The sequence below is a fragment of the Bos mutus genome, chromosome 8 (genome assembly GCF_027580195.1).
Source record: "Bos mutus isolate GX-2022 chromosome 8, NWIPB_WYAK_1.1, whole genome shotgun sequence".
Classification (NCBI taxonomy): domain Eukaryota; kingdom Metazoa; phylum Chordata; class Mammalia; order Artiodactyla; family Bovidae; genus Bos; species Bos mutus.
In genome coordinates this window covers 57,158,991-57,175,667 of record NC_091624.1, presented here as the reverse complement: position 1 = coordinate 57,175,667, position 16,677 = coordinate 57,158,991, and positions in this window count along the sequence as shown.

Below are 16,677 nucleotides of genomic sequence, written 5' to 3'. Positions count from 1 at the left end.
AAGTAATTCAGTTCTTTCCACAGTGAACAAAGAATTGTGAAAGAGAACAAAATGGAATTTTAAACTCATATAAACTTCGGAATGCTCCCTTCTTTATGTTATCAATGACACCTCTATAATTTACAAGAAAAGAGGTAATGGAGAGTAAATACTTTTGACAATGGAGCTGAGAGAATATTAAAAGTTCTATTTCTAGCTGCCATGATTGTGGGAAAAAACCCACCTTAGACTTCTGAAAGGTGGCCTTAGCTTACGGCATGCTATCTCATGTTTTGAAATGTATTGTCTCTGTGGCTTTCCAATGAAAGTGAAGAGAAGTGAGATGTTTAACATTTTTTAATGAATTTAAAAATTAAATCCTGCTGGACTTCCTTGTCACATGAAGTTAGACATAGAGGTAACTTGTGAAGAGCAGAGGCCACATGATATTGGAGTCAGACAAACTGTCCTCCTTGCCCAGCATAGGCCTTTGGATGAAGAATGTCACTGCCCTAAGCCTCTCTTTTTCCAGTTAAAGATGAAAACTCTTGGCATTATTGTGAAGATTAGAAACAGCACATACAGTGTGTAACACAAAATGCACAGTCCTGATGCCTGATCAACAGTGGGAGGCACTCAGTAAATATGAAGTTGTTGTTATTACTGTCATTACCACTACTACGGTTATTATTCTTTTGTCATCATTATCTGTGTTCCATTATCATTATATGCCTGTGCTGGTCACTCTGCAGCATCTTAGGTAATGTAGTTACCATCTTCAAGGGCTAGTAGTCTAAAATAAGATCAATAGAATAAGTATATGCAATATATTAACAGTGTCATTCTTTATCTGAAGTATTTCCATTAGGATAGAGGGGAGGGGGAAGCCAAGAGCCTGCCTGGCATATGTGTTCACTTAAGCTAAGTGCTAATGCACTGACATTGGCAGGAGGAGTGGTGGACCTGCCAACCTTGTGGGGTTTCTAAAAGGCATAGTTGGCATAAGGGGGATTCAGAGAGAGAAAGGATGCAAATAACCTTACAGCAGGCACGTGGTTACTCCTGGACACTTGGTTTATTTATAGTTCAAAGCTGATCTGAAAGACACTAAGAAAATGACTTAATGGCACCTCCCCAGCCTGAAGCAGGGCTTGCTTCTTTACCTGGAGAGAGCTCTGGACAGAGTCCCAGTCGGCCTAACAGCCAAGCCACACCAAGGGAGTGCCATGAGAGGTCAGATGTCCATAGGAGGCCGGAGCCTCAGGCAGCCTGTGGGCCTTTGTTTGCTCTGCTCTGTACTCTTCTTTCTCTTGCTGAGCTGTCAGGCTGCCTGTGACTCTTGGGGGAAGCCCTTGTTTTACGAGCCATCTTTGAGAGATATTTGGAGAGGATCCAGAAAAGTACAAACTGCGGTGACTAAAGGGTTGGACTGAGACCCATGAGGGAAGTCCAAAGAGGGTTAATTTGGTAGTCAGGAAGGGCTGAGGGTAGAGGAACAAAAGTCTCAAGTGCACCCAGTGGGTCACACAGAGAATAAAAAGCAATTATGTGCTGCCTCTAAGGAGAACAGAACAAGATGCAAAATTCTAGACAAAAAAGCCCCAAACCAGCCTTTTGGGTTCACAGCCCTACTGTGAGTTTCTTCCCAACACCCTTGCTGCCAAGTTATCTGTTTATGCATAAATGAAAAAGAAAAGATCTCTCCTCACTAGGCCTCTGTGAGATGAAAGATGATGAGGTTCACTGAAGAGCCGGCCTGGTTCTAGGCCCATAGCATTCCCTAGAGCTCTCTTCTTCCAACCCAAAGGGGATTTTTATCGTCTTCACAGCAACCTTTGCCTCTATCCTATCCAAAGCAGAACCACGTTAGAATCTGGAAGGAAAAATAAGATCATATAAAATAAGGTCACTCACTCATTAGATAAAGGAGCTGACCTGCTTTAATACCAACTTTGACATGCACCTGCTCTACTAATTTCTGTGTTTGTAGAAGCCAGAGTTGTCCAGTGGTGAGAATTCTCAGAGTCAACTTGTGTCATGATGTCTCTGTATCCTGAGCAAGGAATACCAAACTGTCCCTAGAATGAGCTTAGCCAGACAGTGGCAAAACTAGACTCACTCAGGCTCTTGGACTAGAAGAGATCTGTCCGGCTTCTTCTAAACTGAGGGACAGAAAGAATGAAGGCTTTATTGTGTGTAGATTTTTTTGATGATGGCCATTCTGACCCATGTGAAGTGATACCTCACTGTAGTTTTGATTTGCATTTCTCTATGGGAAAAGAATCTAAAAAGAGTGGAGATATATATATATATATATATATATATATATATATACATATACATACATACACACACACAACTAATTCATTTTGCTGTACATCTGAAAGTAGCACATTTTAAATAAAAAAAATTTAAAGACTGAATGAAACCCTTTAAATCCTATTCTAACTCACTTACATAGATTTTTCTTCATTAAATGTCACTTTCCATAGACCAAAATGGTGACTCCCATGGACCCAGATTGAAAACTGTGCAGCCAGTGAACTGTATTTTATACCGTCCTGCTCATCCCAGGTAACTATATTCTCCATTCTTCTCTACCAGCTCTCAGTCCTACCAAGTTAAAAAGAATCAAATAATCACACAGAGTTATGGGAGATAGAAAACCAGTCTATAACAGAGAACATTCTAGTTGAATATGCCTTACACAACTGAATGAATATATCCATTGAGTTGAGCATGGTAACATTATTTATCTAGCTTGGGTTACTCATCCTCTGATCAGCTATTATGATATCTGTTATTCCCCAGATATTGGAAAGGTTTGAAGGAACAGAAGTAAACATAACAACCCCTCCCCCCATATTTTTAAGAAACTTAGTAAATATCTGTAGTACTGTCATATCTTTGTGAACAGGAAAAAATTGGCCTGACTCAAGTGTGTAGCTTGAAGTGCTGATGAAGGATGATCAAAGATCAGGTCATAGAATGAGAATATTAGATATTGAAGGGTACCTCTGCTATATCAAGAAGTTTGCACCTTACACGACAAGCCCTTTGAGGGGTAATGGAAGCCTTTCAGCATGGTCATGGTGCAACTAGATTTACTTCTTGATGTTCTTGTTGGGTTTTGATTTTTGGTTTGGGGATTTTATTTTTTTAATTTAGTTTAGTTTTTTGTCTGAAGTGTGAAAAATAGACTGGATTGAGGGAAATTTTGTGGGAAAAAGATCATCAACTATACAACATAGAGGTGAAAGATGGACGGTTAAGGCCTAAACTAAGGCATTAAAATTAGAAAAAGACAAGAAGGAGAACACCTTGAAAACACTGAAAAGGTAGAACTGACAGCTTGTAACTCTTTAATATATGTGCATTCTAGACAGAGAGTTCCAGTTCCAGTTCAGTCACTCAGTTGTGTCTGACTCATTGCGACCCCGTGAACCATGGCACGCCAGGCCTCCCATCCATCACCAACTCCTGGAATTCACCCAAACCCCTGTCCATTGTGTCGGTGATGCCATCAACCATCTCATTCTCTGTCGTCCCCTTCTACTCTTGCCCTCAATCTTTCCCAGCATCAGGGTCTTTTCCAGTGAGTCAGCTCTTTGCATCAGGTGGCCAAAGTATCAGTTTCAGCTTAGCATCAGTCCTTCCAATGAACACCCAGGACTGATTTCCTTTAGAACAGACTGGTTGGATCTCCTTGCAATCCGAGGGACTCTCAACAGTCTTCTCCAACACCACAGTTCAAAAGCATCAATTCTTTGGTGCTCAGCTTTCTTTATAGTCCAACTCTCACATCCATACATGACTTCTGGAAAAACCATAGCTTTGACTAGGCAGACTTTGTGGACAAAGTATTGTCTCTGCTTTTTAATATGCTGTCTAGGTTGGTCATAACTTTCCTTCCAAGGAGTAAGCGTCTTTTAATTTCATGGCTGCAGTCACCATCTGCAGTGATTTTGGAGCCCAAAAAAATAAAGTCAGCCACTGTTTCTGCTGTTTCCCCATCTATTTCCCATGAAGCGATGGGACCAGATGCCATGATCTTAGTTTTCTGAATGTTGAACTTTAAGCCAACTTTTTCACTCTCCTCTTTCACTTTCAAGAGGCTCTTTAGTTCTTCTTCACTTCTGCCATAATGGTGGTGTCATCTGCATATCTGAGGTTATTGATATTTTTTCCGGCAATCTTGATTCCAGCTTGTGCTTCCTCCAACCCAGCATTTCTCATGATGTACTCTGCATATAAGTTAAATAAGCAGGGTGACAATATACAGCCTGAGTATCAAAGATTTTTCCGCCTTTTTATAATAATTTGTAGAGTACAGAGAAAAAAATCTGAAGACCAGCAAGTAAAAAAGAGCCACCAAAATTTAATAAAGATAAAAAGGATTATCCTTTGTGACTCCAAGTTCTGTATCTTATTTGAGACATGGAAAGGTACTTGAAGAAATAATCAAACTATCAATTTGCAATCTTCTATGAGAAAACAGGATCCTGAGTTGCAACCACAACGGCTTTGTGAAAATCAGATTGTCCAGACCAACCTCATTTCCTTCTGTGGTGGAGTGACATGCCAGGGTGATAAGGGGAAAGCAGTAGTTGTAATCAACCTGAACTGCAGCTAGAGCTTTGATTCTGATTTCATTTTATATGACATTCTTATTAACAGGTCAAGGAGACATAGGTGGACCCCAAGCCTGTACTCAAAAATGGACCAAACTGAAAGGAAAGGAATAAGAGGGATTCTGCTGTGGTCAATCTAATATCTTTCCTAGTGGCCATTGAGGAGATGAAAAACTTTTGTTTCTTCCTTTGGAGGAGTTGCTAATATTACAGTTTTAAATTGATGATGATGAGTAAGGGAAATGTCCTTCTTAAAAACACCAGAAAAGGGCAGAGTTCAACAATGAGCAGTGAAGGTACTAGATGGAAAAAGACAGATGAGACCATGTGAATAAGCCAATAGCAGAGGTTATTATTCTCATGAATGTGAAAGTTGGCTGAATTCCTGAACTAAAATCAAAATGCCACCTCCCATCATTGTCAGGCTTCATGACAGTTTAAGATGGGCTTAAAATACTTGAGCTAGATCAGTTTGAGTTACTTGATAGTACTTGCAAATAGAAAAAAGAATAGTTTTTTAAGGAAGAAATTTTTCTTGTTCTTCATGTGTACAAAAAGAAAAGGGTAGGAGTCTAGACACAATAAAAGTTAGGTAGTGGTTGTAGAATTAGCTCAATGTTTACAGGTATGAAGATGACACCACCCTTATGGCAGAAAGTGAAGAGGAACTAAAGAGCCTATTGATGAAAGTGAAAGAGGAGAGTGAAAAAGTTGGCTTAAAGCTCAACATTCAGAAAACGAAGATCATGGCATCTGGTCCCATCGCTTCATGGGAAATAGATGGAGAAACAGTAGAAACAGTGTCAGACTTTATTCTTTTGGGCTCCAAAATCACTGCAGATGGTGATTGCAGCCATGAAATTAAAAGACGCTTACTCCTTGGAAGAAAAGTTATGACTAACCTAGATAGTATATTCAAAAGCAAACATTACTTTGCCAACAAAGGTCCGTCTAGTCAAGGCTATGGTTTTTCCAGTGGTCATGTATGGATGTGAGAGTTGGACTGTGAAGAAAGCTGAGAGCCAAAGAATTGATGCTTTTGAACTGTGGTTTTGGAGAACACTCTTGAGAGTCCCTTGGACTGCAAGGAAATCCAACCAGTCCATTCTGAAGGAGATCAGCCCTGGGATTTCTTTGGAAGGAATGATGCTAAAGCTGAAACTCCAGTACTTTGGGCACCTCATGTGAAGAGTTGACTCATTGGAAAAGACTCTGATGCTGGGAGGGATTGGGGGCAGGAGGAGAAGGGGACGACAGAGGATGAGATGGCTGGATGGCATCACTGACTCGATGGACGTGAGTCTGGGTGAACGCCAGGAGTTGGTGATAGACAGGGAGGCCTGGTGTGCTGTGATTCATGGGGTTGCAAAGAGTCAGACACGACTGAGCGACTGAACTGAACTGAACTGATACATATGTTAAATAATTTGCTTGGAAGGATTCCAAGGGAGCTAACATACCAACCATTCCAGAAAGTGCCAGCTCTAACTGCTGAGTGGTACCTGAATTTTTACCATTATCCTGTTCAGAGAAGAGAAATACAATGGACTGGTCCATTTCTATGAGTCAAACACCATGCATGGCCTATCACATATACTACTTATAGAAGCCTGCGTGAAGTCACCATCCTTTCACATGCAATGAAGAAACTGAGGCTCAGAAAGGCTGTGTCACTCACCCAGAGTCACACAGTCAATAGTGGAGCCAGTGTTCAAAGGTGGGTTTTTCATCTTCAGAACCTGACTTCTCTCCATTTTATCACATTAAGAAGCCAGTTTTAGAATTATTTTCTTATACCTTGAGAAAGCTGGCATTTCCATTGGTGGCTAATTCTTTATTCTTCAATGGGGATAGTTTTCAGAATCACTGCAGAACCTAAAGGGGAAAAAGAGTATAATAAAAAAGGTCAGAGCAGACCAATTAGGAGTGAAAGGGCACATCTCCAAATGTTAAGATAAGATGTGATTCAGGAAACTGAGAACATCAAAGACAAACTTCTGAAGCATGTGTCTTGGCTAAGCACCAATGGCTCATCATAGAAGATAGAATAAGAGAAAGTAGTGTAAATTCCAGCAGTAGGGAAAACCAAGAGGGTAACCCGCCCACCCCTGCCACACACACAGACACTCAAATACACATACCACACCACACATCACACACACACACATTAGATTTATAGTTACCTTAACATAAACTAAAACTTCAGTTCAGTTCAGTTCAGTTCAGTCGCTCAGTCATGTCTGACTCTTTGCGACCCCATGAATCGCAGCACAACAGGCCTCCCTGTCTATCACCAACTCCCTGAGTTCACTCAGACTCACGTCCATCGAGTCAGTGACGCCATCCAGCCATCTCATCCTCTGTCATCCCCTTCTCCTCCTGCCCCCAATCCCTCCCAGCATCAGTCTTTTCCAATGAATCAACTCTTTGCATGAGGTGCCCAAAGTACTGGAGTTTCAGCTTTAGCATCATTCCTTCCAAAGAAATCCCAGGGCTGATCTCCTTTAGAATGGACTGGTTGGATCTCCTTGCAGTCCAAGGGACTCTCAAGAGTCTTCTCCAACACCACAGTTCAAAGGCATCAATTCTTCGGCTCTCAGCTTTCTTCACAGTCCAACTCTTGCATCCATACATGACTACTGGAAAAACTATAGCCTTGACTAGACGGACTTTTGTTGGCAAAATAATGTCTCTGCTTTCGAATATGCTATCTAGGTTGGTCATAACTTTTCTTCCAAGGAGTAAGCGTCTTTTAATTTCATGGCTGCAATCACCATCTGCAGTGATTTTGGAGCCCAGAAAAATAAAGTCTGACACTGTTTCCATTCTTTCCCCATCTATTTCCCATGAAGTGATGGGACCAGATGCCATGATCTTTGTTTTCTGAGTGCTGAGCTTTAAGTCAACTTTTTCACTCTCCTCTTTCACATTCATCAAGAGGCTTTTTAGTTCCTCTTCACTTTCTGCCATAAGGGTGGTATCATCTGCATATCTGTGGTTATTGATATTTCTCCCAGCAATCTTGATTCCAGCTTGTGCTTCTTCCAGTCCAGCATTTCTCATGATGTTCTCTGCATAGAACTTAAATAAACAGGGTGACAATATACAGCCTTGACATACTCTTTTTCCTATTTGGAACCAGTCTGTTGTTCCATGTCCAGTTGTAACTGTTGCTTCTTGACCTGCATGTAGGTTTCTCAAGAGGCAGGTCAGGTGGTCTGGTATTCCCATCTCTTTCAGAATTTTCCACAGTTTATTGTGATCCCACAGTCAAAGGCTTTGGCACAGTCAATAAAGCAGAAATAGATGTTTTTCTGGAACTCTCTTGCTTTTTTGATGATCCAGTGGATGTTGGCAATTTGATCTCTGGTTCCTCGGCCTTTTCTAAAACCAGCTTGAACATGTGGAAGTTCATGGTTCATGTATTGCTGAAGCCTGGCTTGGAGAATTTTGAGTATTACTTTACTAGCATGTGAGATGAGTGCAATTGTGCGGTAGTTTGAGCATTCTTTGGCATTGCCTTTCTTTGGGATTGGAATGAAAACTGACTTTTTCCAGTCTTGTGGCCACTGCTGAGTTTTCCAAATTTGCTGGCATATTGAGTGCAGCACTTTCATAGCATCATCTTTCAGGATTTGGAATAGCTCAACTGGAATTCCATCACCTCCACCAGTTTTGTTCGTAGTGATGCTTTCTAAGGCCCACTTGACTTCACATTCCAGGATGTGTGGCTCTAGGTGAGTGATCACATCATCGTGATTATCTGAGTCATGAAGATCTTTTTTGTGCAGTTCTTCTGTGTATTCCTGCCACCTCTTCTTAATATCTTCTGCTTCTGTTAGGTCCATACCATTTCTGTCCTTTATTTAGCTCATCTTTGCATGAAATGTCCCCTTGGTATCTCTAATTTTCTTGAAGAGATCTCTAGTCTTTCCCATTCTGTTGTTTTCCTCTATTTCTTGGCATTGATCGCTGAGGAAGGCTTTCTTACCTCTTCTTGCTATTCTTTGGAACTCTGCATTCAGGTGCTTATATATTTCCTTTTCTCCTTTGCTTTTTGCTTCTCTTCTTTTCTCAGCTATTTGTAAGGCCTCCTCAGACAGCCATTTTGCTTTTTTGCATTTCTTTTCCATGGGGATGGTCTTGATTCCTGTCTCCTGTACAATGTCACGAACCTCATTCCATAGTTCATCAGGCACTCTATCTATCAGATCTAGTCCGTCAAATCTATTTCTCACTTCCACTGTATAATCATAAGGAATTTGATTTAGGTCATACCTGAATGGTCTAGTGGTTTTCCCTACTTTCTTCGATTTAAGTCTGAATTTGGCAATAAGGAGCTCGTGATCTGAGCCATAGTCAGGTCCCAGTCTTGGACATCCCCCATTGTCACTTCCTCACTTTAAAGACATACTGGTACTGAGTGATACATTCCTGTGTGCAGAGTCTTATAGCTACCTATAGGTAAAGGTACACTCAGTCCTACGTCTTCTAGCTTTCAGTAGTCAAGTCTCCATTTTTGGGGTTACATGTTTTTTTATAGTTTAGGATCATATCTGTCTGAAGTGATGAATTCAATCCAAGTACTTTCCTTTGGGACCTTCTAGCTCTTTTAGTTTATGAATTGTTTTCTAGCTTAAAATATAAGATAAAAATAAAAACCAGAAAGTGATTATAGAGGATATTAGCTATTTTTTATTTTCCAAATTCCATTTATCTCCGCCCCCCGCCCCTTCTCACTGGTAACAGCAGGGTGACTTGATTTGAGCATTGCATCCTTCCCCTTCAAGGCAAAGTAGTTTAATTGCAAAATGATCCCTTTGATGATGGCTGATATTTTTACTTGTGAGGATGTGACCCACTGTGGAAAAATGAGGTGTGAAGAGGCATGAAGGTGTGAAGAGGTGTGAAGAGGTGAAGAGGCATGAAGGTGTGAAGAGGTGTGAAGAGGCATGTGCTAGGGGTTTATGGAAGAGAAGTTTCCACATACTTTAGGGAGAGCTACCAGAAGAGGTGTCATTCTTTCTTTGAATGGCATGGAGTTGAGATGTGAGTTTTAGAATACTAGTATGGCCATTTCTTTCTCTGTATTGGGATTCCAGCCCATCAAATGCACAAAGAAAGGCAAAATACATTAAGGTAAACCTTGGGGAAACAGGCCTAATGGCACCAAAAATCTTAGTATCAAGTTGTACCAGAAGGCATATATATACTTGACCATTAAGTTCCATTTTAAGTTTGTCAGTATGGATTATTTTTTAGTCACTAACAACCTAAATATCTCAACAAGATTTAGCTATACTTTTTGTATCAGTGAAAATTAACCCACAGTGTGGTTGACTTGTTGAACCCAACTGCAGGTTCATAAGACAGTGTAATCAACAAGTACATCCCAAACTGTCTGTGCACAGGGAAACATGGAGAGTGTTAGTGTTAATATAGGGACTAATTCTCCAGACAGCATTAAATCTAGTTAAGGAAAGAGGAATAAACTAGTGGGATAAACTAAAGGAAGACGGGCCAGGCAATACTATATATTCCCAAGGCCTTGGTACAGAACAAAAGTTACAGGTTTAGAGGGTTTTCGAGAAGGGTAGGGTCCCTTTGACCTGCGATTATTAGAGATGCTCTGGGCAAGAGGTGAGATTTGAGCTGGCTCTTAAAGTAGAAAGTGTGTAGCAGTAATGGTACTGATATCCATTTGTATTTTATCTACTGTCTCTGAAAACCATATAGGAGTCCCTGAGATGCTAGGGTTTGATAGTTTCAGGGGGAAACATTTCCCATTCTAAGGGTTTTCTACATGGAGGACCTTCATTTAGAGCAATGTTCTCAGAATGAGGTTTCTGAATCAGCTGCATCACCCATCATCTGGGACTCAGAAGAAATGTAAATGTTCAGGTACCAACCCAGATCTACTGATTCAGAAGCTTAGGGCACGGATCTAGCAATTTCTGTTTTCACAAGCCCTCTAGGTAAATCTGATCTACTCCCAAGTTTGAGAAACACTAATCTCAAGTGATTCTTCAATGTTATTAACTGAGTGTTCATGAACTTAGATGAGAAAAAAGAATGAAGGGTTTTGTGTTTATTTTCACTAATTTCTAACCAAAATTGGCATTTCCTCCCATTATGGGGGCTTCCCACATGGCATTTCTTGCCAATGCAGGAGACAGATATAAGGGACAAGAGATCAGTCTCTGGGTTAGGAAGATCTCCTGGAGAAGGGCATGGCAACACACTCCAGTCTTCTTACCTGGAAAATCCCATAGACAGAGGAGCCTGGAGGGCTGCAGCCAATAGAGTTGCAGAGTTGGGCATGACTGAGGAGACTTAGCACTCCATTAGAGACAAACCAGAGTGGTATTTAGCATTTATTTCCATCTCCAAAAGAAATCAGAGGTATTTTCATGCCTCATGTCAGTGGTTGCAGACATCTCAAACTGTCACTGACACTCATTGCTACTTTGAAATACAGTAATTATTAGGCCCGTGCTGGATCTTATCATTAACATGTTAATAAGGAAACACATATCATTATATCTCCAATTTTAAAAAATATTTTGATAACTGCATTTTAATATAATTGATTTCCCTAGCAAGTCTATGCATTTTATTTTATATATTTAAACAATAATCTTAGGGAGAGGATCCAAGTTCCTTCACTGGACCACTGGAAGGAAGCCTGGCATGAAAAGTGTTAATTCCTGACCTAGGGGTAAAGCTGGGGTGTCTTTATCATCCTTTATTCAGTGCTCCCAGCAGAAGGAGGGGGCCCATCTGAGTGGTGAGAGGTGTGGAAGCTGCAGGAAAAGGTTTACTCCAACCTTTCCCCTTCTCTCTTGCTGTACGTGCCTCTGTGCAGAGCTCATATGCCCCCACCTGCTCTCACCCATGCATTCAGGGTTCCACAGTGGCCCAGCTCTGCCCTTGGCTAGTGAGCATATTTGTCTAATTCAGACCTGAAATGCCAGGAAGCCTACATGGATACTGACCCAATGCCACTTACTCTGATCTAGCTGTTACCATTCACAAAGCTAACATTTTCATCTCCAGCTGTCTGTCTCCTATGTTTCTTAATTGGTTCCAAAAATAGGCAGGGAAGAAAAACATCATTTATTGGCCTTCTAAAACTTCACCAGTCTATGCATCTATCTCCTTCTCTCTCCTTTTTTTTTTTTTTGTTTGTTTGTTTTTCTTCTAGGAATATGCTCATGAGAAGGAGACATTGTGGGAAAGCAGGCAGCCCCTTCTCCACCCAGGAGGTTTCTTAATGGTATATTAAGTAGCATTGGTACCAGATGCCAGACAGAAGATGCTGCAATGTTCTTCCTTCTCAGGTGTCCTAGAATCAGAGCTGTAAATTAGTTGGGCCATTGCCTTTTAAAAGAGGAGGAAAATATGAAGTGATAGTAGTCAAGGTCATTGTGCATCCAAGGAAATCTGTGAACCACCTGTAAAGATTCTTTCTAACAGCTCTACGGACAGACACTGGCTGACTTTCTTGATCTACAGATCAGACTTTTTCCCTACAACAACTCTTTATTCTGTTTGTAATTTTTAACTCCTTAGATAAAATATAGTTAACTTTACTACAAGTTAAAACAGAGCAATGTGGTTACAACATTTAACTCTGCAATATGCAAGGTCATAAAGCCAACCAAAATGTTATCTCTGGAATTTGAAGAAAGGTCCCCAAATCAGCCAAGTTTCATACAAACATCTACTACTTGTAGGAACACTTACGATAAATATAGCCCCCCTAATGGTGACTGTCCTTGTACAGTTCACAGCAACACCATGAGATGGAATTACCATGATCCATCTGTTACAGATGAGGCCACTGAGATTTAAGGGAGATAAGGTAACTTTCCCAAAGTAACTGAGGGTGGTAGGGCTAGGATTCAAATCCTGACCGGGACATCAGAAAGCCCAGATTTTAGCTGTTCTCAGATATACCAGTCTCTTCCGTGCAGCTCTAACACACCATCTCTCTCCCAACAATCTTGTAGCTTCAGTTCCAAATTCATGAATATTTAGAGTGCTTGACTCATATTTTCACAATTTATCTAATTTAACAGCCATGTTACATGAGTCATATTATCACATCACTTATATATATATAAGCAAATCAAGACTTAGGAAATGGAAGACATTTGAGGTCAAACCATATAGCTCCTACTAAAGTACCAGAGCTGACATATAAGCTCCAGTCTTAAACTAAGTCCAGATTTTTATGAATTCTGATAAATAATAGGTTGTACTGACAAGGATTCTTTATCCACAGAACCTCAGCCCAGCAAATTCTATCTGAGGTAGCGGGTGGGGCACATAAAAGGATACGGCCTTGGGATTTCCCTGGCGGGCCAGTGGCTGGGACTTCCCCTTCCAGTGCAGGGGTGCAGGTTCAGCCCCTCGTTGGAGAGCTAAGATGCTAAGATCCCATGTGCCTCGTGGCCAAAAAACATGAAACAGAAACAGTATTGTAACAAATTCAATAAAGACTTTTATAAAATGGCCCATGTAAAAAAAAAAAAAAAAAGGATACAGCCTCATATAGCATCAATGCTTTGGGACACTAGGGCTTCTTGTACTTCTCATCTACCTGCATTTCTGATAGGAATATTCATTTGTTGTCTCCAAATCCTAGCAAAAGCTTCTGATTCCTATTTCAGACAGAATAAAATAACTTTACATAACATAGCAATAGCATTTCCACACATGGCATATAGCCCTTTTGGAATTTTGGTTGGAAAGACTGATATAATTGTCAAATCTTTCAGTTTTGATGAAAAGTGAAGGCGAGGAGCATAGACTCTGAACAGAGCAGCTTTGACGTTTGTCAGCTCATTAGCAGAAGTCTTCAAACACATCTCCAACTCTTGGTGGTCAGTCATGCTCAGTGTTAACACAACGTGACTGGCCCTACGGGCAGAGAAGCAACCTTATCCGCACCACTCCCCTCCCCCTTTTACAAAATGATTGCATAAAGAGATTGGGATATAAGGTCAAAATTGGGCTTACCAGGCAGAAAATGGCCCTTGTTTGCTGCTGCTGCTGTCTCTTCAGTCGTGTCCGACTCTGTGCGACCCCATAGACGGCAGCCCACCAGGCTCCCCTGATGGGTAAAAACTGCTCTTTTGAGCAACAGTTGTTTTCGTCATCCTTTGCGTGGAGGTAGTTGACATAATTGTGCTAAGTGGTGTGAAAGGGAAACCTGCTTCAAGGCTACCATGATAATGAGTATTGTCTGGGAGACTGGAGAAAAGGCGGTTAATAATATAATTTTTCATGCTTTTTTGTTGTTGTTCAGCTAAAAATAAAAGTCTCATTAAACAATTTTAAGTGAATTACATTTCTCCATTTCTCTCACAATTAATTTTTGTGCAGCCCAACTGCTATTTGCAATTTGATGCCTTTGCACGGAGCAGGGCAGCATGAATTGCTTGAGGACCGGCAGAGGGCAATGCTGAGCTGAAGCTGGTGCTAGAACCTTGCTTCTGGCTGTAAAATTGTGCTTGTTATTAAATGAAATCTTAAGGCTAACTTAGCCACAGAGGAAATTAAGCTGCTAATTATGTGTGTCTAAACCACTAAAAATGGGTCCAGTTGTTGCTCAAGATTTCAGAAACACCCACCTCTTCTCCTTGGTTTTGAAATATGTAATTATGTCTGGAAATAGTACCTGTTAATGATTTTATACAATTAAAAGAAATATTTTCAGAGTTGTCTATTCTCACAGCCTGTCGCTTTCCAAATAAGCAAAAGATTTGTAGAACTGGTTAATTAATGGATTTTTGTTTGTTTATTTTTCCAAATCATCTATGTCAATGTCTTTATAAAATCTGAGTCATCGTGTTTACGCCACATATAACAGAGTTCTAAGGATTCAGGCAGGATGACCACACTGTTTTTATAGCACTTTCTTAAAAAACAGGTTTCTTCAAAGGCAAAAATTTCAAAGATTTGGCAGATTTGGAGAGAAGCAATTCTGATTTGGGATAGAAAAGGAGTGATGATTTCACAAATGTTCATATGCATTTAGAAAGGTGAATTTATTGTGAGTTTATCTGCATGACAAGGAAATAAAAAATGTATCTCAAAGTAAGTCAGGAGCCAGTAACTGGCCAATATTAATTTAAGTTCTTCCTGCTGTGTCAGGCAGCCTGTAGCTGTCCATAAATGATCAGATAAGCAAAAGAAAAAGAAATTTAATACCAGATTTTGACAAAAATGAGAATGCAAGTTAATAGTAAATGTCTGTGTTACAGTGAATAACTTGAATAATTTGCATGGCTCAGGCCCTTCAGTTTGCAAATACTGTTTTAATTAGATCTCTTGTAGTTTCTGTAGCTCAACAGCATCACCTAGGAGTTTGTTAGATATGCCGAATCTCAATCTATTAAGTCAGAATCTACATGTTAACCAGTTGGCAGGAGACTGGATTGCACCATCGACTTTGAGAACTACCATTTTAGGTCTTATCTCTGGTAATTTGCTTGCTCTGAAAAAGGCATCCTTCCGGCTTCCAGTTTAGAGAAAATTCATAAAGCCTAGCAGAGTCTCGGAGAAGGCAATAGCACCCCACTCCAGTACTCTTGCCTGGAAAATCCCATGGACGGAGGAGCCTGGTGGGCCGCAGTCCATGGGGTCATTAAGAGTCGGACAAGACTCAGTGACTTCACTTTCACTTTTCACTTTCCTGCATTGGAGAAGGAAATGACAACCCACTCCAGTGTTCTTGACTGGAGAATCCCAGGGATAGGTAAGCCTGGTGGGCTGCCGTCTATGGGGTCGGACACGACTGAAGCGACTTAGCAGCAGCAGCAGCAGAGTCTTATTTAGAATGAATTAAAAGAAGTTTTGTGGCTGTAGGCTTTTTCCCCTTTGTAAAAAAATAAAGCCTTTTGAAATCTTTAACGATGCTTTTTTCCCCCACCTGGTTTTAATTGGACCTAAATTATTACCAGTCATGACCCAGAGTCCTGAAAGAGTTAATGTACAGAGGACATGGTGTTTGCATATTCCTTTTTAGTATTTTTGGTCTTGCTGAAGATTATGAAATGTGGGTTTGCCATTCGTTGCATTGACTTGGCTCTCCAGCTGGTTCTATGCTTTTCATGGGTGTCATGGAAGGATGAAAATAACCCATTCCACTTATCCATCAAGAGCTATGAACCGGAAACTTTTTCCTCCCTCTTCAAGCAAAAAAGGCAGCAGGACTAAATCAGCCAATCAGAGTAATGAGTCTGTCTTGCTTGGAAAAGTGGGATTAATCTAAATCAGATACTTTTCACACTGGTAATTTTAACTAATTCCCTCAAGAAAGTGCAAGAAATTAGTGAAGGCCCCCATAGTCGTGCAAGTGTTCTGGTACAGAAAGTGAAGTTGCTCAGTCGTGTCCAATTCTTTGGGATCCCATGAAGTGTAGCCTACCAGGCTCCTCCGTCCAGGGGATTTTCCAGGCAAGAGTACTGGAGTAGGTTGCCATTTCCTTCTCCAGGGGAATCTTCCTGACCCAGGGATCAAACCCCAGTCTACTGCATTGCAGTCAGACGCTTTACCATCTGAGCCCCCAAGGAAACCACAGTTCTGGTACAGGGAGACACGTAATACCTTTTAACCTTGTTAATATCTTATCCTGCTGGCTTCTACAACTGATTCAAAGAATGGCTAAGACTCTTCAACCCAGCATTACAAGGAAATCCAGCCTTCAAGGAGGAAGACCAAAAAGTCCTGAGATACACTATGAATGGTGAGAGATCTGACTGCCTTGATTAAATTGCTCCCCGCATTGTCTTTCTGCCTCTGTCACAGCAATCATGGGAGAATCTAAGCTGCCAGCCTGTTCTGTGGGATATTCAAACTGAAGTTTTCCTCCTGCAAGATGCATATGCTTTTCGGTGTGTGATTTGCAGGAACCAGGCTGACGAGGGCCCAGAAGAGGACAGCTCAGGTGTGCCATGGCTCCTGAGTCAGGGAGAGCCTCTCTCTTCTGAGGCTGTCTCTCTCTTCTGCAAGCCTGTCTGAACATTTGAGGTCTGTTCAGCAGGAAGGGCTCCCTGGA